The 23,373-nt window shown below is 47.2% G+C and overlaps 1 long non-coding RNA gene across 1 annotated transcript; it reads left to right on the top strand.

Annotated features, from left to right (window-relative positions):
* Positions 1-431: 431 nt before the first annotated feature.
* On the top strand, positions 432-6,851 carry LOC140720087 (uncharacterized). Its single transcript, XR_012097098.1, has 3 exons — positions 432-570; positions 1,187-1,251; positions 6,742-6,851. It is a non-coding gene; the product is annotated as an uncharacterized lncRNA (long non-coding RNA).
* The last annotated feature ends 16,522 nt before the right edge of the window (positions 6,852-23,373 follow it).

Consider the following 23,373-nt stretch of genomic DNA (forward strand, 5'->3'; position numbering starts at 1 on the left):
GATAGATAGATAGATAGATAGATAGATAGATAGATAGATAGATAGATACTTTATTCATCCCGATGGGGAAATTCAACTTTTTTTCCAATGTTCCATTCACTTGTTGTAGCAAAACTAATTACATACAATACTTAACTCAGTAAAAAATATGATATGCATCTAAATCACTATCTCAAAAAGCATTAATAATAGCTTTTAAAAAGTTCTTAAGTCCTGGCGGTTGAATTGCAAAGCCTAATGGCATTGGGGAGTATTGACCTCTTCATCCTGTCTGAGGAGCATTGCATCGATAGTAACCTGTCGCTGAAATTGCTTCTCTGTCTCTGGATGGTGCCATGAGGAGGAATCCTCTTTCTATGTTTGACTCACAGCGGATGCAATAGACCGTACGCAGGGAGATTCACTGTTCCTTCTTCCTATTTTCCAGAGCAAAATTGTTCCCAGTACTGGATCGGAAATGAAGGCGGGTGTTATTTTATATCCAGCTTTAAATTTCCCTACGATAAAGCGAAACAGTATTGTTCGGACTCTCATTCTAAACTTCTTGAAATAAATTCAGCAGAAGAAGAGGTACGTGTCAGATGGACTGAAGGTATATCTAGACCAGAGTGACTCTCCCTCTACACCGTTTGATCTCACACTTCTGGGGTCAGACACAGAGTGAAGCTCCCTCCACACCGTCCCATCATACACTCCCGGGGTCAGACACAGAGTGAATCTCCCTCCACACCGTCCCATCATACACTCCCGGGGTCAGACACAGAGTGAAGCTCCCTCCACACCGTCCCATCATACACTCCCGGGGTCAGACACAGACTGAAGCTCCCTCCACACCGTCCCATCATACACTCCCCGGGGTCAGATACAGAGTGAAGCTCCCTCCACACCGTCCCATCACACACTCCCTGGGTCAGACACAGAGTGAAGTTCCCTCCACACCGTCACATCACACACTCCCGTCGTCGCACACAGAGAGCTCCCTCCGTACGCTCTCATCACGCACTCCCGGGTTCAGACACAGAGTGAGTCTCCCTCCACCCCGAGCCATCACATTCTCCTGTGGTGAGACAGAGAATTCAGCTCCTTCAATACAATCTCTTAAAACTCTCCAGGGGTTAAGCAGAAAGGGATGCTCTTTAAATTTTGCTCGATTTCAATCGATAATGATAGCAATTTAATTTCACAGAATTTTGTTGTCAAAGCTGACCGCGACCAAGGTAGTTCATACTGGATTGGAAAATGCAAAGACGGGTGAGATTTGGGATCTTGCATGTTTCTGAGATGAAAGTGGGTCGTCGGATTGATACAGGCTGCGAGAGGCGTGTGGGCAGTGGATTTATTTTGGGGACTGGCACAGGCTGCGGGAAGGTTGTGTGCAGTGATATTAGTTTGTGGTCACACACGAGTTGCTAAAGGGAGTGGGAATTGGTATGAATTGGCGGACTGAGAAGGGCTGTGGGGAGAGAGTGGGAAATCGGGGCATTTTGGAGACAGAGAAAGTTCTGCGGTGACAGAATGGGCAATTGGATTTGTTTCGGGATCTACACGGGCTGTTGGTAGAGAGTGTGCAGTAAAACTAATATAACCATATAACCATATAACAATTACAGCAGGGAAACAGGCAATCCCGGCCCTGCTAATCCTTGCCGAATGCTTACTCTCACCTAGTTCTACCTACCTGCACTCAGCTCAGAACCCTCCATTCAATTCCTGTCCAAAACCTATCGATTTTTTTTTCAAATGACAGAATCAAACCTGCCTTTACCACTTCTACTGGAAGCTCGTTCCACACAGCTACCACTCTCTTAGTTAAGAAGTGTTGCCCTTAAACTTTTGCCTGTTAACTCTCAACTCATGTCCTCTTGTTCGAATCTCCCATACTCTCAATGGAAAATGCCTATCTACGTCAACTCTACCTATCCCCCTCATAATTTTAAATATCTCTATCAATTCCCCTCTCACCCTTCTACGCTCCAAAGAATAAAGCACTAACTTGTTCAACCTTTCCCTGTAACTTAGGTGCTGAAACACAGGTAACATTCTAGTAAATGTCCTCTGTACTCCATATATTGTGGTGACATCTTTCCTATAATTCGGTGACAGAACTGTACACAAAACTCCAAATTTGGCCACACCAATGCCTTGTACAATTTTGACATTACATCCCAACTCCTATACTCTTTGCTCTCATTTATAAAGGTCAGCATGACAAAAGCTTTCTTCACCATCCTAAACACATGAGGTTCCACTTTCAGGGAACTATGCACCATTATTCGCAGATCACTCTGTTCTACTGCATTCCTCAATGCCTTACCATTTACCATGTATATCCTATTTTGATGAGTCCTACCAAAATGTCGCACCTCACTCTTATCAGCATAAATTCCGGCTGCCATCTTCCTGCACTCACCTTCTGTTGGCCTAAATCTCTCTGCAAGACTTGAAAACCAACTTCATTCTCTACAACGGCACTTATCTTAGCATCATCTGCATACTTATTAATCCCATTTACCACCCCATCATACAGATCATTAATGTATATGACAAACAACATTGGACCCAGTACAGATCCCTGAGGCACACCACTAGTCACTGGCCTCCAACCTGACAAACAGTTATCCATCACTACTCTCTGGCATATCCCATCCAGCCACTGTTGAATCCATTTTACTACTTCAATATTAATACCTAACGATTGAACATTCCTAACTAACGTTCCGTGTGGAACCTTGTCAAAGGCCTTACTGAAGCCCTTATAGACAATTTCCACTGCTTTCCCCTCGTCAGCTTTCTTCGTAACCTCTTCAAAAAATTCAATAAGATTTGTCAAACATGACCTTCCAAGCACAAATTTATGTTGACTGCTTCTAAACAGACCCTGTCTTTCCAGATAATTATATATACCATCTCGAAGACTACTTTCCATTAGTTTACCCACCACCGACGTCAAAGCTGCACGCAGATAATTGCTAGGTTTACTCTTAGATTCCTATTTAAACAATGGAACCACATGAGCAATACGCCAATCCTCCGGCACCATCCCCGTTTTCTAATGACGTTTGAAATATTTCTCTCAGAGTCCTTGCTATTTCTACACTAACTTATCAGGACCCGGAGACTTACCCACCTTTTGTGTCCTTTAAAAGCTCCAGTACTTACTCTTCTTTAATCATCATAGCTTCCATAACTACCCTACTGTTTGCCTTATTTTTATAATTCAATATCTCCTCCTCAGTGAATAACGATGAAAAGAAATTGGTCAAAATCTCCCCCATCTCTTTTGGCTACACAAATAGCTGTCCACACTGATTCTCTAAAGGACGAACTTCATCCTTCACTATACTTTTGCTATAAACATAACTGCAGAAACACTTTGGATTTATTTTCACCTTACATGCCAAAGCAACCTCATATATTCTATTAGCTTACTAACTTCTTTCTTAAGGTTCTTTTTATATTCTTTATATTCTTCGAGCACCTCATTTACTCCATGCTGCCTATATTTATTGTAGAACTCTCTCTTTTTCCGAATGAGGTATCCAATATCCCTTGAAAACCATAGTTCTCTCAAACTTTTAAACTTTCCATTCAACCTAACAGGAACATAAAAAATTCTGTACCCTCAAATTTTCAACTTTAAATGACCTCCATTTCTCTCTTACGATCTTCATATAAAACAAATCGTCCCGATCGACTCCATCTAAATCCATTCGCATCTCCTCAAAGTTAGACTTTCTCCGATCAAGAATCTCAACTCTGGGTCCAATTCTATCTTTCTCCATAATTATATTGAAACTAATGGTATTGTGATCACTGGACCCGAAGTGATCCCCAAGTCATTGCTCGGTTACCAGACCTATCTCATTCCCTATCAGGAGATCCAACACTGCCCCTTCTCTAGATGGTAACTCTGTGTATTTCTTGAAAAAAATAAATATCCAGCACACATTTTACAAACTCCAAACCATCCAGCCCTTTAACAGAATCGGCTTCCCTGTCTATTTGTGGAAAATTAAAATCTCCCGCAATCACTACAAATACCTGCTATCTCCTTACAAATTTGTTGCTCCAATTCTGTCTCCCCATTAGGTGGTCTGTAATTGTTACTACACCATTCATATTCCTCAATTCCTCAAGTCTCCCTAGACGAACCCTCTAGTCTATCCTGCCTTGCCACCTCTGTAATATTTTCTTTGACAAGCAATGCCACACCTCCCCCTCTTGCCCCTCCGATTCAATCACACCAGAAGCAACGAAATCCACGAATATTTAGTTGCCAATCACACCCCTCCTGCAACCATTTTTCACTAATTGCTGCAACATCATATTTCCGGGTATCAATCCATACTATAAGCTCATCCACCTTTCTAACAATTCTGCTCGCATTAAAATAGATGCATTTAAGAAACTCTCAACGTCTTCCTCTCTGTTTATCCCTAACAGTGCAAACAACTTTATTATCTTTTTCTTCCTTCTCCCCTACATCTTTGGTCTGTACGCTCCCCTTCTCTATCACCAGCTTATCCAACCCACAGACTGTCTATTAGCTTTCTCTATTTGTGAACTAACCTCCTCTCTCCTACTTTCTGCAGGTTGATTCCCACCCCCAGCCATTCTAGTTTAAAGGCTCCCCGGGAGCATTAGCAAACCTCCCGGACAGGATATTTGCCCCCCCCCCAGGATTCAAATGTAACCCGTCCTTTTTGTACAGGTCACGCCTGCCCAAACGAGGTCCCAGTAATCCAGAAAATTGAATCCCTGCCCCCTGCTCCAATACTTCAGCCACGTATTTATCCTCCAACCCATTCCATCCCTACTCTCACTGTCGCGTGGCACAGGCAGTTTTCCCGAGATTCCTCCCTTTGCGGTCCTTGTTCTCAACTCCCTTCCTTTCACCCTATCTTCGCATTTCAGGACAATTTCAATTTTCCTACCTATGTCATTGGTTCCGATATGTACCACAACCTCAGATTACTCGCTATCGCACTTCAGGATATTCTAGTCGCGATCAGAAACATCTCGGACCCTGGCACCAGGGAGGCAAACTACCATCCGGGTCTCCTGACTGCGTCCATAGAATCGCCTAACTGGCCCTCTGACTATCGAGTCCGCAATTAATACTGCCTTCCTCTTCCTTTCCCTACCCTTTTGATCTACAGGGCCGGACTCTTTGAGCCAGTGGCAAGACCACTGTCGTTCCCCCTGGTAGGTTGCTTCCCCCACACAACAGTACACAAACTGGAGTAGTTATTGTCAAGGGGTACAGCCTCTGGGGTAGTCCCTAGTACCTGATTCTTCCCCTTCCCTCCCCTAACCGTGACCCACCTGTCTGCCTCCCGTGGCCCTGGTGTGACCACCTGCCTATAACTCATCTCTATCATCTTCTTCCTCTCCCGGCCCAGACGAAGGTCATCGAGCGACAGCTCCACTTCCCTAACACGGTCCCTTAGGAGCTGCAGCTCAGCGCAGCTGACGCAGATGTACACGTTCAGGAGGCAACGAGACTGCGGGAACTCCCACGTACGAACACCGAGAAAAACAAGCTGTCCTCACACTCATAATTCCCCCCTTTCCTCAAATAGCAGGGAAAATTAAAAACTGAAACTACCTTGCTTCGCCCGATTCCGCCTAAGCCCGTTGAGGTAAAGCCCTTAAGCCTTCACTCTGCTCCCGGCTCACTCCGCTGCCCGCAAAACGACGCTGCCCACTGTATAAAGCTGTGTTCCTTTCAAATCTTCCCCGCCTCACTGCCCAACGTCACACGCCTGCGCAGTCCCGCCCCTCTTAACTCCGATGAAAAGAAGAAAAAATCAAAATGGCTCCCGCCGCACTCCCGTTCTGATCCTCAGACTTCCTTCTCCAAATGTGGAAACTGACATGGGCTGTGGGAAGAGAGGGCGAAGTCGGAGTCTTTTGGTGGTTGACAGAGATCTTTCGGGGAAGGCTAGGCATTGGGATTATTTTGGGGACTCGCACGAGGCCTTGAGGTGAGATTGGGAAGTGCAAGTATTTGGGGGACTAGCACGAGGCCGTGGGGAGAGAGAGGAGCTATGGAGTTCTTTTGGGAACTCTCAGGTTGTGGGAGAGAGTGATGCATTTGGAACACTTAGGGGCCTGGCATATGTCTGTGGGGAGAGAATGAGGGATGTGTGTAATTTGGGAACATACACAGATCTTTGGGAGGGAATGGTTCAGTGGCAGTACTCTGGGGACTGAGAAACGTCTGTGGGGAGAGCATGGGAAGCGGAAGATTTTTCGGTGATTGACACAGTTCTCTAAGAAGAGAGTTGAACAGTGGGATTATTTCAGAGACCGGCACTGGGCTGTGGGGAGAAGGTCAGGCTGTGAGTATAGTTTGACTGACACTGATCTGTGGGGTGGGAGTGGTGAGTGTGAGTACTTAGGCAGAAAACACAGGCCTGTGGTGAGACAGTAAAGAAGTGGGAGCATTTTGAGGACTGACACGGGCCTGTGAAGAGAAGGTTGGGTGCTGTTATTGTGGTCTCTGACACCAATCAGTGGGTAGAGAGTGGGGCAAGAGATTACTTTGGTGACTGGCACAGGGCTGCAGGGAGAGTGTGGGTCAGTGGGAGTATTCTGGAGACTGACACAGGGCTGAGTTGGGAAAGTGGGGTTGTGGAAAATGTTGATTTGCCACAGGTCAATGGCGAGGGAGGGTATCAGTGGTATTGGGGACTGACTGCGGAAGGTGCGTTGAAATTGTTTACCCCTCTTTGACAGGAAATTCGCTTCGAATGTCCTGTACCGGATGAACGGTTCAGACCCCGAGTGCGGTGTATATTACAATCAGCTTAAACCTTGCGATCAGGTTCAAGCACGCTTCATCTGTGAGAAGTCCGGATATTTGTGTCCGGATATTTATGAAATGATAAACGCTCATTGTCAGCAACCGACCTGAATATAATGATAAAACCCTCTTTCTCCTCCATTTCTCTTAACCACTCGGACTACCCCTTCCGCGCTGCTGCCCCTCACCCTTACCGAATTCGCCACTTTCCTTCTATCGCAATGTTACTCACCATCTTACCCTCTCTTTACCCTCGTCCCTATAAAGTCTCACTCTCAACCCTCTCCAATCCCTACTCCTCTGTTACATCCCCATTTTCCTCACCCCGCTTTCTTGCCTCCATTTCCCCCAATTTCCCGTTTTGTTCCTGATCTCTCCCTCGATTCTCTACTCTGTCTCTGCCCAGTCTCCCCATCCCACTGTTTCCCTTTTATCTAACCCAACACGCTCCCCGCTTCTTTCTTTAGCTACTCTCGTCTGAATCATGTGCGTTAATGTTCTCGATACCCCAGTCCTGGGGAAATAGAGTGCACGCATTCGCCTTATCTGTGTCCCTCGTGGTTTTGTACACCTCTGTAAGGTCACCGATAAATGTCTCAGAATTCCCAACCCCGCTCCATAACTCAGTCCCTCCTGTCCCGGCAGCATCCTCGGAAATCTCCCTCTGCACTCGTTCTAGTTCGTTGAGATTTTTCTTAGAGCAAGGCAAGCAGAACTGAACTCCATACTCCAAGTGCGGCGTGACCGACGTCATCTGCAACTGCAACGTCACCTCCGACTCCCGTACTCAGTGTCCTGACTGATGAAGGCCAGCGTGTCAAATGTCCTGTCCGCCTGTATCGAATCTTTTCTACCGGGTTCACGGTCTATTTTATTATCTGTGAGTTAGACCACCTGAGATTTGTTCTTTTGAAGAATCAGTAGGGCGCAAATATGTAAAATTAATGTCAAATGCAATAAGCTAATAAATGCAGCAAAAATGTGGCGGAGATAGTGCTGATGCGTTCAAGACTATGCTGGCGGAGGGGAAGAAGGTGTTCCTGGTTCATTGAGTTGTCAGTCTCCTGTTCGTCGTCAACCCTCCTTCCGAGCCAACTGTCCACGACTTCCACGACTTCCCCCACAGCCCTCCCCGATTCCGCCACCGCTATCTTCTTCTACACACCCTGTCTCCATCACCCCTCCTTCCCCGACACACCGTGCCGTCTCCGTTATCTCCTCCTTCCCCAACTCCTCTCCCCGTCTCCCTGACCCGCTCCATCCCCTGCAGGCCCTCCACGGTACCATTAGCCCTCTCCCTCATCGACACGCCTCCCTCTCTCTCTGTTTATATGGAAAGTGGGAGAGGTAACGTCTGTTCTTAACACCCAGCCCCCTTCCACCGGATATTGATCTCTCCGTTCTGAACCTCTGCACTGTTCTGTGTGAATAGGCCGATCGTTTGTTTCGATAACCCTTCATCCCGGTGACTGCTATCTCACCACCATGTCCGGTCTCCCACCAAAACCACTCCCCTCTTCCAATTCTCTCCTGTTCCTTTGCACATCCACTGAACAGAAACACACGCACATTCTCGCACATTCAAGACTTCAGGAACGGCGGAGTTTTGCAGATTGCTGAGAGGGAAGGAGCTTCGGAACATCGGAGTTTCTGAAGGGACCCGGAGGAGTAAGCTTCAGTTTGTGTCTGAACACCGGTTTGCGCGATAGGACGGTCCGGAGGGAGCGTCACCAGTGTCTAACCTCAGGACTGTGTGCCGGGACGGTGTGGAGAGGTTTTCACTCAGTGTTTGAATGTTTGTGTGTGTGTGTGTGTGTGTGTGTGTGTGTGTGTGTGTGTGTGTGTGTGTGTGTGTGTGTGTGTGTGTGTGTGTGTGTGTGTGTGTGTGTGTGTGTGTGTGTGATGAGCCGGACTCGAGGGAAAGATTGGCGGGAATTGGATTTGAGTGTAAATCAGAGAGTTTATCTCTTTGAATCTTCAAAGAGGAGAGTCTTGATTGAGGGAAGGCACATACGAGTTGGTTGACTTGTTTTTAGTTTAATTATTGTTTTTTTATCATTATAATTGCAAAGTCAGAACAGTAGCATTGTCTGGCAGGAGAGTTAAATACTCCTTCACGAGATGTGTGAAGGCATGGGGACCTCCAGAGTCCCTGACAACTTTACCTGTAAGACGGTCATCCAGCTGCACCTTCTAACACTCTGCGTTACCGAGTTGGAACTGGAACTGGATGAACTCGGGATCATTCGGGAAGCCAAGGGGAGATAAGGAGGACATATAGAGAGGTATTTACATACAATGTGCAAGACACAGGAAACTGGGTGACAGACAGGAAGGTGAAAGGTGTTAATCAGCCCGACCCAGTGCAGAGACCCCTTGTGGCCAGCCCGCTCAATAACAGGTAGACCACTTTGGATACTTCTGGATGGGAGGAGAGATGTGCAAATGATCAAGCAAGGTCTCACCGGTCAGGTCTCTGCAACAGACTATGGTTCTGTGGCTGAGCAGGAAAGGGTTTAACATGTGGCCAGCTGTATCGATAGGGTTCTCTTTGTTAGGGGAACGGAAAAAAATTGGTACTGTGGACGAGAACGAGATTCCTCGATGGTATGCGGTCGTTATCGTCGACAGTATTTAGGTAAGAAAAGGGAGCGGGTTCTTCAAACTTATATATGTGCAGGTGTGGCCAAACTTAGAACGAACATACAGTTTAAAATGTGGCTAAAGAGTTAGGGTTGGAAGGAGGACTTCAGATATGTGTATCACTGGGCTCTCTTCCTTGGAAAGTGCGGCCTCTACAGACGAGACGGTTTTATTTCATTTCAAGGCAATTCAATTTAAGTTTAATTTCAATTCCATCACACATGAATGCCCATGAATACAGCCAGGGCCAAGCTGCAAAATACAATACCAACTGTCACACGAGGCACAGAGCACACTTGTGTGTAAAATTTAAAGATAGCAAGCATATGTAGGATATCAATAAAATACTTCAACGCATTATGTACACACGCACGCGCGCGCGCACACACACACACATGCATACACGCGTGCACGCGCCCGCGCGTAAGCGTATATATAAGAAGCTTGAAGTTCTAGGCACTATGAAAGCAACCGAAATCTACAAACTACAACAACTGAGCTTGTCTTCTGCCGAGCGACCACCGGGGGTAGCACAGAGTCCTGCCGGGAGGTTGCGCCACATCACCCCGCGTTGTGCAGCTCCTTCATTTTCTCCGCCATCGAGCAACTTTCTCAGTTTACACCTGAACCGGAGTGGAACTAATGCCCCAGAGGGAAGGCTTGCCATTAAAAACGGGTCGTTGTGGTTTATTTTAAGCTAGATTAGCAGGGGGATGATAACCAGAATGTTTGAACAGATAGTGGAGTCTTTGTTGGGGTAGATGTTGTCAAGACCTCAGACAAAGTCAGCAAGCAAAAATTTGAGCCTGCTGGGACTCATGCTCTGAGTTGCGTACGTTTCACTGCAGGAAGTATTGTACGAAAGGCAGATGTGGCCAACGACCGGAAGCATGATAGTTTAGCCATTAGTAAGATTTGGTTGCAGGAGCGGCTGTTCTGTTTGCTCAACCTTCCAGTTTCCCGCTGTTTTATTCGTGCTAATGAATATATAATTTAGGCTGAGGCGAGGCTTTAAAGGTGGAAGTGGGGAATAAGAAAGGTATGAACTCGTTCATGGGGCTACATTATCGACCACCGAACAGTCCTGGGGATTTAGAGAAACAGATCGGTGGAGTGTTCAGTGTCTGTTGTAAGAGACATCAGTTTGTGACATTGTGTGATTTTAACATTCTTGGTATTGACTGTGAACCTCAGACCACTGGCATAGTCTTCTTAATCAGTTAAGAAAGTTTCCTGAATCAGTGGATAGAAAGTCCAAATGAGAGAGTGCAATCACTGATCTCATCCTATCGAATAGGACACGCCAGGGGACAGAAGTTTGTGTCGGTGATCACTTTGCATCTAGTGATGGTAACACCATTAGATACAATGTAATTATGGAAAAGGATAGGTGCAACCTCGAGTTAAATTTCTTTTTGAGGTTTATAACAATACGAGACGCAAGTAGACCAGATAGCTTGTATCTGTTATCCCCAGGGTGGAAATGTCTTATATCACAGAACCTGCATTCACGTGAGAAGAAGTAGGTTCAATGGAGATGAGTTTGGCAAGTTTTAGTTTTCACAGAGATTGGGGGGGGGTGATTGGAACGTGCTGGCAGCGCTGGCGGTGAAGGGAGATCCATAGAGGCGTTTAAGTGGCTCTTTAACAGGCACGTTGGTGTGCAGGGAATGGAGGGAGACGGATGTTGTGTCGGCAGAATGAATTCAGTTTAATTGGTATATCACAAATCTTGGGCCGAAGGGTCTGCTCTGCTGTGTGATTTACGTTCTCTGCTCTGTAGAAAGAGCAGAGTGATTTGAGCTCATCGGGTGGGAATTGCTGGGGGTTGGGTAGAACAAGGAATTTGACGATTTGTCTACAATCAGAAGGAACGATCAATTCACAGACGGCATAGGCTGTCCATAGAGGCGTTAAACTGACTCGTTAAAAGGCACGTGGGTGTGCAGGGAATGGAGGAAGAAGGACATGATGTCGACAGAAGGAATTCAGTTTAATCGTATACAATAACCTTTGAACTGAAGCGTCTGTTCTGCTCTGTGGAAAGAGAAGGGAGTGTTTTCTATTCATCGGATGGGTAGCGAGGTGGTATGCGTAGAACAAGGAACTCGACAATTTATCGACAAACAGAGGGAACGACCAATTCTCGGACGGCATAGGCCGTGAAAAAGTCACACACCGACACGATCTTCAAAGGGACACTGAAAAACCCCTCACAGTGTTTCTGTGTCACCGACACAACCCTCGTCGTGATGCCAACACGCCCCTTATCGTGAGTCCCACACACTGACAGACCCTGCACTGCAACAAGGAAACTTCCTCGCTGTGTGCATAACACCCACCCTCCAGAGAACCTCTCCCCGAATCCGTCACACATTCCCTCAACTACATCACTCCCGTCTCCATCAACCGTCCTCTCTTACGATCTGCCCCGTCTCCGTGACACAGTCTCCACCCTGACCACATTCTCCATCTGTGTCATCCCAAACATTCATTACGCTCCTCCCCGTCCGCCTGACCCACCCCATCACTTAAACCCGAACCCGTCTTCGTCACCCTCTCCTTCACCTGCACTACTCCCTGTCTCTGTGACACACTCCTCACACAACACCGATTCACTTTCCGTCAGCCCCCTTCCCTTACAGGCTACCACGTCTCCGTGACGTATTCCATCCGCTGCACACGTTCCGTCTCCGTTATCCCCTAACTTCCTCGGGCACCTCCCACGTCTTCCTTCGTTCCTCAATCCCCTAAAACTATCCCCATCTCTGTCACCGACACATTAGCCTCCCTTACTGCGTTCACAGGCAATTGTGACTATGAGAGAGAAATAGTGTCTGTTACCACACTTCCCGCCTTCCACTGGATATCTATCACCAGGTCCTGAGCATATCCACAAGTATGCCTGCACAGGCTGCCGTGTGGTTCCAGCACCACTTGAATCAGTGACAGAAATCTCACCTCACTTACCCTCACCTCCCCTCTCCTTTCCTTCTTTCCTCTTCCATCAGCGCTCCATCCAGTCACACACACACAGCCTCCGAGAGTCACACATAATTCGGGAGTACTGGAACGCCGAAGATCCGGGTTTTGGTGAGAGAGGAGACCGGGGAGGGGATGGAGTGAGCCCGTCTCCAGCAGCCGTCCGTCCCCTACAGACCATGCCATCTCCTGTATCTCCTCCTTCCCCATCTCCTCCCCCCGTCTCCCTGACCCGCTCCGTCCCCTACACTCTCCACCTTTCAATCAACCCTGTGGCTCCTCTACACCCCTCGGTTCATCTGGAAATCTGCGGAGGACGGGGGAGAGGTGACGTCTGGTGTTACAACACTCAACCCCCTCCTCCGGATGTCGATCTCCCGGTTCTGATCCTGTTCACTGCTCTGTGTGGACAGGTCTGTCTTGCGGTTCCACACCACTTTCTTCCAGTGACCACTGTCTCAACACCACGTCCCTACTCCCTCCCCTCAACCTCTCCCACTTCTCTGCTCTTCACTGCTCACCATCTGAACACAAACACACGCACAGTCTCCGAGACAGACACATAATGAAGGACTACTGGAACGACGGAGTGCTGGGGATGGGGAGAGGAAAACAGCTTCTGACTCCCGGAGTGTGTGAAGGGACCGGGTGGAGGGAGCTTCAATCTGTGCCTGACCCCGGGTCTGGGTGATGGGACGGTGTGGGGTGAATTTCATTCAATGTTTCAATCTGTATCCGTATGATGAACCGGAGCAGAGGAGGCTTAGCTCGGAGTAAAGGGGTGGGCAATCGCAGCAGCCATTGTTACAGTAAACCGTACTGGAGTGAAAGATAGAGGGCTTATCAGTTTGATGCCATAAGGAAGAGCGTCTCGGGTGAGAAAAGGCACAAAACTGTTGGTAGATTTGTTTCCAGTTTGTTTATTTCTTCGTATTTAACTGCAGTTAGAAAGTGAATTAAGCATTTCTGGCAGGGGAGTTGACTGCTTGCCTTGCCGGTTGTAGGACGGTATGGAGACCTCCAGAGTCCGTCACAGCTTCACCTGTAAGAAGGTCATCTCGCAGCACCGTCTATCACTCTCGGTTACAAAGTTACAATTGGAAATGGATGAACTCGGGATCATTCGGGAAGCTGAGCGGGTGATAGGGAGGACATATAGAGAGGTATTTACACTCAAGGTGTAGGATACAGCAATCTGGGTGACAGTCAGGAAGGTGAAAGGGGTTAAACAGCCAGAGCCAGTGCAGAGACCCCTTGTGGCCAACCCGCTCAATAACAGGTAGACCACTTTGGATAGGTCTGGATGGGAGGAGAGAGGTACAAATGACCAAGCAGGGGAAAGTCTCACCGGTCATGTCTCTGACAGTGACTATGGTTCTGTGGCTCAGCAGGGAATAAGAGATGAAACTTGGCGAGTTGTATCGATAGAGTGTCCTTTGTTAGGGGAACAGTAAAGAGGTACTGTGGATGAGAACGAGATTTCTCGATGGTACGTGGTCCCCTGATTTACAAGGATTGGGGAGCATGGTTTATGAGGTTGAGTGAACACGACCTTTTCTCCTTGCACCGACGGACGATGAGTCGTGAACCGATCGAGCTTTAAAAAATGTAAAGGGGATTCTTTCTTTTTCTTTGTTACTGTGTATGCAATCAAAATGGCTTCTTTGTTTGTTTAAAGTAGGAATGCTTCTTTGTTGCGAGAGAGTGCTGGAAGCTTGTTTGGGTTAAAATTTACTGATAACGAGAATTGTATTCCTTTGTAAACAAATTGGGATTAATGTTGTTCTTTTTTCTGAGTCTGTAAGCTATTGTTGGGGGGCTTTTGGGGAGATCGGCGCGAGGGGCTGAGAGAGAGGGGACGCGATGCTGTAAACGGGGCGAGGAACGGACCCCCAAGGGCGGGGGGGTCCGAGGCCGGAGGTACCCCGAGGAGAGGAGACGAAGCTAGATGTGCTTGGTTGTCCACTTCGGATGGTCCTAAGCTGCGAGTCGAGGAGTTCGGAGGGGATCGAATGGTGGCCAGAAGACTTCAGTAATTGAGCTCCAACGGTTGTGCACGAAGTGGTTTGGACTTTGATAAGTTTGGCGCCTTTTCTTTATTTTTTTCCCTTCATAGACACTGTATCATTATTAATCACTTAGTTATAGTAACCTTTATAAATTGTACTCATTTAATCGAATATAGTGTACTGTCTGTTTTTGGGCGAGGCGGGAACATCACACAGCATCCACACCAGCTGATTACCCAGTTTGGCGGGGCCGAAGGCTGCTCCCCCTAGACGAGAACGAGCTGAGCGATCCTGAGGCGACCCAGGGGGTTACATTGTGGGGTGCTCGTCCGGTATTGATTTCTGTGGAAGCTGTGTGATCGCCCTCTTTAAATTATGTCTGTGGCGATGAGCTGGTGTGCGATTGCTGGTTATCTCTGCATGCGTGTTGGGTGGGGTGGCTGCTGTTGGTGCCCCAAAGGGCGTTGTTCGAGTTCCGACTAGCGTTGACGACTAGCGGTGGTGGGACCATGGGCTGTCCGTACTGTTCGGAGAGTGAGGAGTGACAGGTTGGGATGTTTAAGCAGTGGTGGGTTCCGCCCGGTTGTTGGCATAATGTCCAACCCTAAAGGGGCGGAGGCGTGGGGGAGCGGACCTCTCAGTTGTTGGGTGAGTGGCAGTGCTTGGCTGAGGGAAAGCGACAGGAATTGTTTGGAAGTTTGAGTAGGCGGGCTGGTGGTGTTGTTAGAACTGCCGGGTGCAATTACCTTGGGGTGACAGCTGTCAGTTATGTGGAAGTGTGGGAAAATGCGTGTGGTTCGACTGAAAGTCAAATGCCGCAGCTGGGGGGCTTATCATATCCGTGGCAGGAGATTGGTGGAAAGTTTTTAGGGTATCCCTTTTGGTTAGTAGGGCAGATAAATTGCTTAAGGTGCAAGGGGGATCTGTGAAGGGGATCAGCTCCTCCCTCAGTTGTTCAGCCGATCCGAGAGATGTCGGGAAACTTAGAGGAGGCCCAGTGGGGGAACGGCCTGGGGTCTCTGGGGGAGCACGTTCCCAGCAATATACCAAGGAACTCCCGAAAGGAACAGACCCTATTCCTGAAGGCTTAGAGGGACCACGCACTCAGGTGTTGTTACGGATGGATGGAAGTCAAGTTAAAGCCATCCTCGGCACCGGGGCACCGGTTAAGTTGCTGTACAGTTTGTTTTATAACCGTTTTTGGAAGCATTTACCCTTGACGACATTGAGGGCACTGGAGATTTGGGGTACCAGTGCCGGTGATTATCTAGACGACGGTTGTTGGTCAGTGAAAATGGAGTTCTTAGAGGCAAATGTGGCGGTGACTGAGGTTCGTGAATCGTTAATGCTGATGTGTCCGGACACTGTTGAGACGGGCAGCGTTTCGGTTCTGGAGATAACCAATATCCTGCTGGTCCGCTTGGGGTCCTGCACGGAGGAGGCGGGTGAGAGCCATTTGGAGGCATTGTCGATGACCCCGGAGTTTCGAGCTACTTGTGCGGACGTGTGTAGCAGCATTGGGCCGATACCGAATTCAAACAAGAGCCGGTTGTGATACGGCCTGGGGGAAGTATCTGAGGGTGAGACCCTCTTAGTGGACGCTGCGAAATACCACGAGGGAGGGGATTTGACCGCTGAAGACACCTCGGTGAGAGAAAGGTTGCGACGACTGGCCCCTGAAGCCGTGGAAGGCGTAGGCAGCGTGTGTGTGGATTATATTGCGCTGAAGAGGCGCACTGTCAGTGACCAGAATACGGCCCCGAGGGCCGAAGAGGCGATGGCCTGTCTGAGTGGTGCGAAGTGGTTTAAGGTGCTGGATCTGAGGAGTGGATGTTACCAGATCCCGATGAGTGGGGCCCACAAGGAGAAGACGGCCGTTACAAGTTCCCTCGGAGTCTTCCGGTCCGCAAAGATGCCACAGGGCATATCCGGAACCCTTGCAGCCTTCCCGCGGGGCATGTGGAAGACAATAGGTGCAGAAGTAGACCATTCGGCCCATAAGGGATGTGGAGGTGTTTGGAGTTTGGCGGATGTGGATGATCTCCTGGTATTTGGTTTTGCCTCGGGAGAATATGAAGTGAGGTTGTTGCAGGTGCGGCTGAGAACTACAGAGTTGAAGTGTTTTCTGGACACGTACCAGGTCGCAGCTCGTGAATGACTGTCTCTACGGAATCAAGTGTGAAATGAAGACGGAGAGACTGGAGAGTGTGACCTGGAACCAATGGGAAGACTTACCAGTTGGAGAAAACGAAGAAAGTTGTCTGACTGACGGCAACAGAAATGCGAGAGCCCAGAATGGGGAGTTTGAGGAGGTGAAGCAATTGCGGACAGATCTCGGCAGAGGGAAGCGGAAGCTGGAAGGAAACCTGAAGATGACCATCGACAGTCTAAATGAAGTGGAAAACCTGAACGTTGGCCTGAAATAAGTCATGAGGAAGAAAAAGCTGGAGAGAAGGGCAGTGAATACTGAACTGGAGGCTGACCAATCTTTAACGGCTGCTTTTCAGGTCGGGGTGGAAGAAGCTGTTGGAGTAAACTGCGTCCCAGATTGAGATGGCCGGAACGCGTGAGTCAGAACTGCTGAGCCTGTGGCGAGAGTTGTTGGGGCCAGAGAAGAAGCCGATCTCTCGATTGCAGGAGGATGAAGAGACCGCAGGAGCAGTGCAGGCTACGTGTCTCGGTTTGGAGAAGATCAGACAGCAGCTGCCGGTCGCAGAAATGAGGAAGAATACGGATTCGAAGGATGATGTGCTGGATGTGTGGTACATGCTGCCTTTTGATGACTTTCCCTCGATTGAGGAAGAGACCTTTGGCCCTTCTCACACTGAGTCAGGTGTAGTGGGAAGGGTTAGCTGTGTGCAGTGGGGGCATGAGTGAGAGGTTGAGAGAGGAGTTGGTAGCGGGCCCGAGGTATCCCCAGTTGTGTCCGAGCCTGAAGAGTTTAGGTAAGGGTGTAGGGAGGTCTCAGAAGGGTTAGGGAACTCCCTGATAGTTGGCCTATGTGGCGCCAGAGGAACAGGGCGTGCGGTTTACTGTGTGGGGAGGAGATGTCACTGTTTGTGCTTGGGTTAGGGTGTGTTGGCAGGAAAGGTGGCGAGTTATTTAATAGTCATGAGGACATGACTTTCATTTGCTGGGGGGAGAGTGTGAAGGAGGGTTTCTTCTTTTTCTTTGTTACTGCTTATGTTAATCAAAATGGCTTCTTTGTTTAAAGTAGGAATGCTTCTTTGTTGCGAGAGAGTGCTGGAAGCTTGTTTGGGTTAAAATTTACTGATAACGAAAATTGTATTCCTTTGTTAACCAATTGGGATTAATGTTGTTCTTTCTTCTGAGTCTGTAAGCTATTGTTGGCGGGATTTTGGGGAGGTCGGCGCAAGGGGGTGAGAGAGAGAGGACGTGATGCTGTAAACTGGGCGAGAAACCGAACCCAACCGGGGGTCCGAGGCCAGGAGGTACCCCGAAGAGAGGAGATGAAGATAGATGTGCTTGGTTGACCACTTCGGGTGGTCCTAAGCTGCGAGTGGAGGAGTTCGGAGGGGATCGAATGGTGGCCAGAAGACTTCAGTAATTGAGCTCCAACGGTTGTGCACGAAGTGGTTTGGACTTTGATAAGTTGGCGCCTATTTCTTTATTTTCTTTTCCTTCATATATACTGCACCGTTATCAATCACTTAGTTATAGTAACCTTTATAAATTGTACTCATTTAATCGCATATAGTGTCCTGTCTGTTCGTTGGCGAGCCGGGGACATCACACAGCATCCACACCAGCTGATTACCCAGTTTGGCGGGGCCGAAGGCTGCTCCCCCTAGAAGAGAACGAGCTGAGCGACCCTGAGGCGACCCAGGGGGTTGCAATTATAAGGTGGTGCCGTAAGGTCGCTCCATGTTTCTGCTTTAATGTTTGAGTTGGAACAATTACCCTGACAATTCCGGAGGTTGTAATAGATTATAGGATGTTGGATAAAATTTCGTGCGCAAAGAAATGATTACCCTTTTAAAGGTGTGCAGGACGTTGGGAACATCACTTAAAGAATTTGTTTTAGTTTTGTGGCTGCGCTCTTATCGTGCTGAAAATATAGGTTTGTTTAATTTTGCCGTCTGTTCCAGTTCACTTTCGCGGTAACGCAATCTTTATTTCCAACTCCGTTAATTGCGTTTACGTTACACGATTTAATAGAGTTGTATGCCTGAGAGCCTGCTGGTTCAAAGATATATTAAGGAAAATTATTATGATATGTTCACCATTTTACAGCTGGATCAAAAGATACTTTAGATAGGAATGTAAGTGCGGCTGTTTTCTATAACTAAATTACAGGTGACACTGACAAGGCAACTGATCAATCAGCAGGAATGGCTGCCATAATTTTAGGATTAGCGTGGGTGGAAGTATTTTGTTCCTGTAAAGTTGTAAAATGATCAGATCCTTTTTCGATTTTGATGAGTCTTCAAAGAGGTCATTCTAGCAGGAGGACAGATTTACTGTTGGAAATTCATCAAATATTATTTCACATACAAAATATTGATTTACATCAGGGGTCCCCAACGTTTCTTGCACCATGGACCGATTTAATATTGACAATATTTTTGCGTATCGGCCGACGGGGGTGGGGGTGGGGGTGTTCAAGTAGGGTTTCCAACTTTCTCACTCCCAAATAAGGGACGAAAATATCAGTCAAATATGTGACACTTGTGTTTACGCCGAGAAAGACGACCATGACCAAGAAGCCTTATGCGGATACCTGTGTGCGCATGCGTGACGTGTGCATCTATGGCGTGCATATGCGTCGACAAATCAGTTTTTGCTTAATCTTCCCGATTCTGTTAATTGAAACTACACTGTACCGACATTATTCCTACTTTATAAAGGCCGTGTATTTATCATATAATTCCTGGTTTTACTATATGTTAGTGTTATTTTAGGTTTTATGTGTTACTTGTTATGATTTGGTCGTTTATTACAAGTTCAACAGTGCGTGACAAGGAATGAGAAAAGGTGCAGCTGACTCATCTCGTTTCGTCTCGCCAAATCATATCGTTTTCTCGCCGGCCGGTAGCGCATCTTTTGCTGCCCGTAGCCGGTCCGCGGCCCGGTGGTTTGGGAGCTCCCTTCCCATGTCACTTTCTACTGGGTACCTCCATATAGAGGTTTTGAAGGGTAGGGGCGAGTTGACCGGTCAGATGGAAAAACTCATAAAAGTTCAACTATGGAAATAGATCATCCATGGAGTAAATCTGAAGCTAAGGGATTGGTCGTGGCAAGACTTAATGGCTTATGACTAGAGCGTGTGATAATGGGCACAAGGGGAGACAACTTTATCCAGTGGATTAAACTGCTGGGATTGTGGAAGCTAGTAATACAAGAGGGAAATGATTTGCATAGACATAACATCGATGGCCGAATCTATCTATTATATACAGTACTGTCTTGTTGGAAAAATATCATGATTTGTGTGCGTTTTGTTATTATGAAACTGTGAACAGACACTATTACGGTCTGAAGAATATGTGGTTAAAAGAAGTCAAATGCAGCCTTCATTAAAATCCTTGAGGGTTGATAGCTTGAATGTGAAAACAAGTAGTAACTTATTGAAGTGATTTCAATTTAATTCACAGTATTTCATTTCATTACATACAACCTATGGGACGTTTTGTTGGGTAACATTGGCTTATTTGGAAAATATAGTAAGTATTTTATTTCTCTGAAAATCAGCCCAGTCCGTTTGGTGTCGGGAACGTCCTTTTAAGCTGGACTGCCAACCAGCACAGCCAGACTCAGACTATCATCGAAGGTGGAGACGGAAACTGGTATAATTTGATATTTATTAGACAGCTAGCGTCAGACTAGCCGGCAGCTAGTGGGATTCTAAGGTCATTGGTCAAGAATGAGATTAGATAGACTGATGAGTGAACAATGGGTGAGTGGCATTTCTGAGCAGTTAGTTGACTGAAGTCTGTCGGGGTTAATGCGGCACTGGGTCTCCAATACGGTGCTTTGCCTCGAATCCCCCCGACACACTATCCTAGTGTCCCGAAGCTGGCTTTCGGCAGGACATTCCACCCAAGAATGACACCTGATAGATGGAGTCCGAACTGGAGCTTCTGGCTTTTGCTCAGGATGCAGCTTTATAAATGAACTTGAACACCGAGGTGACCGGATATTTCAACGCGCTCATCGCCTGCTCCCTGAATTTCGACTGTGTCACCGCATATATAAATGTGTTCGTGCAGCAGCTAAAATCCCTCAACAAATACCCGATGTAATGAAAAATCCATTCGGAATCGCTAAAATCGAATCCCGTTCCCGTGACCTGATAATATATGACGTTTATAATATACGTCGTCCAGAGGAGGATGAAGCTGCCGGAGAGAGTGAAGAGTAAGATCACAGACCTCCTCCTGTTCTCCATCTCTGGGTCACTGCGGTTCTCTGCCTTGCCCTGAGCCAGCAGACCCTTACGGACACGACTGGCCACCAAAATATTCCTGACTGTCAGAGCGTTGAGCAGAAGGATCACAGCGAAAGGGAGAAACGGAGTTAAAACCGTATCGAGCCAATCATATCCCACCCACCAGGGGTCAGTGAAATACTTGTCCATTAGTTGACAGAACCATGGTATCTGGTCGACGATCACTTTGTGTTCCCGTGTAAAGTAGCGTGGACAGTTTTTCAAACAAAAAAGTACGCCGGTTGTTGTTAGAACCACAGCCGCAGCTTTCCCAGTGGAATATTTTGTTTTCAGATTCTGACAGCAAATAGTAACAAAACGATCAACAGTGAAAGTGACGGTGAACCAGACAGAACAGTCTGTGGCTGTGAACATCAGTACATTAATAATACTGCAAACAGGGGTGATGTCCAAAAAACTCACGGGGAAGTAGTAATAACCGATTTGATACAAAATGACCCCGGTGACGATAGTCAGTAGATCTGCCGCTGCCATGGCAACTAGGTACCGAGTGGTGCAGGTAGAGAGGCCGCACTTACCCCTGGATAGGATCACAATCGCGACTAAATTCACTAGAGAGGCGGAGAAATAAAGTAAGACAGAGAGGTAAAATAAAACAGGCACTGCGCATTGCTACACATTCTCCGGGAATCAACACGGGATCGGGAGTGCTAGAATAAGCAGCAGATACGTAACATCAGGCACGGGCCACACCCACTCTGATCTACCCTCCTCAGTGCGGAGATAAGACGATGTCTGGGCAATCGTCGGCGATAAAAAGAAACGAACTGCATGAACATCAACGATCTCAGGCTATGTCGATTCCCGTCACTGATGGGGCCGGTATCACTGATCTAAACGCGTCTGTCCAGGCCTCTGGAAACTCGGCTTCTAATGAGGCCGAGAGGAGATACAGAGCGGAGCAGCAGACACAAGATACTGGAGGAAGTCAGCCGGTCCGGCGGGATTCGTGGCATTGAACAAACTCTCGTTTCGGAACGAGACCCTTCTTCAGGATGAAGCGGTTCGCCAGATTGCGGCGGATTCAGAGAGTAATCAGGAACAATATAGCAACCAGAGACTGGGCGGCTCCGTTAATGGATCAATTTTACATCGTCCCTCAATTCGACAACACACGGCAGCTACCAAGGGTTCAGGTGAGCAGTCTAAATTATTTAAAAAAATAGGCAGTGTCATTTCGCTGTTACAGACCACAGTCAAATATGGAAGAGTTCACTCTGGTAAATTCCTCATAAACAATAAATTTCACAATGTAATTTCGTCCCCGACTCAACTTAGCAGAGAGGCGTCTCTTACCGGCACTGCTACAAACCTGGACAATGTCCCATTAAAACACTTTCTATATAACCTTCCTGGAGAGCTGCCTTTCCCCAGCAATGGGACAAATCTTCAGAGAGTCCCACTGTGATCCTCCAGTCTCACCTTCCAGAGATCTGCCTCTCAGCAGCACTCGGACAATTGTGGACAAGGTATGATTCAAAGCCTCTCAATCTCACGTTCCCAGAGAGCTACCGGCCCCTGACGCTGGAACAAATCTGGAGAAAGTCACAATATCTTTGACCGATATTTGTGCAATGATCTTCAAAGTGAAAGTCTGTAAAATGATCATAAGCAGATTTATACCGATTAATACACAAAACTGCCAAACATGAAATGTTCAGCTCACTCACCAGGAACTCCAAGGACGGCAATGAACACGTAGAATATTTTGTCCGCATTCTTATACTTTTCCAACATTGAAGACATTTTCTTTGTTCAGTGATTTTTCCCCCTGTGGTACATGCAATCTCTCGAAATGAAATGTTGAGACGGTACATGCATGGGGCTTTTAAAACTATTTTGGCGACTCCACAGGGACAGATTTCAACAGATTTAACAATAAGGATTATTTTTAGTTATTTACAAACCATTTACGTCAAACAGGTTCAGTCCGCATGGCGTCAAACAGGCATTAATTAAGTGAATTATTTTTGGACATTGGTGTGAGTTTGTTTGTCCCAACAATGTTGCCTGAACCTTCTGAAATGATTTGTCAGTTACCTGTCCTTCCACTGTAAGTATGTACTACAAATGAACCCCTTGACAGGCACAGAGTATTGAAATAAATTATGTCGTTGTAGGTTGTGAATATATATTAAGTGAAAAACTGTTACCATTCTACTGAAGAGAATAAACTCTTGATGTCTATTTGTGGTGACGAATAAATACTTTCATATCCATTGGGTCTCTACACACCTCTGCCCGACTGAACACGTGCCCGTATACCTCGAATCACTTTCACCCTCCTGGTTTCTCTCTCATCCATCCTACCTCCTCGAACTTCACATGCTCATAGCAGTTGAACAATCTTAAAATCCCTTGCCCTGGTCGTACCATTTTTGACTATGGATGTCCAGTAACTATACACTTCTATTCCTCTAAAAATGACCCAACCGGTTAAAAGTCATCTACACTTTATTTGG

Source organism: Hemitrygon akajei, unplaced genomic scaffold, assembly GCF_048418815.1.
Source record: "Hemitrygon akajei unplaced genomic scaffold, sHemAka1.3 Scf000036, whole genome shotgun sequence".
NCBI lineage: Eukaryota > Metazoa > Chordata > Chondrichthyes > Myliobatiformes > Dasyatidae > Hemitrygon > Hemitrygon akajei.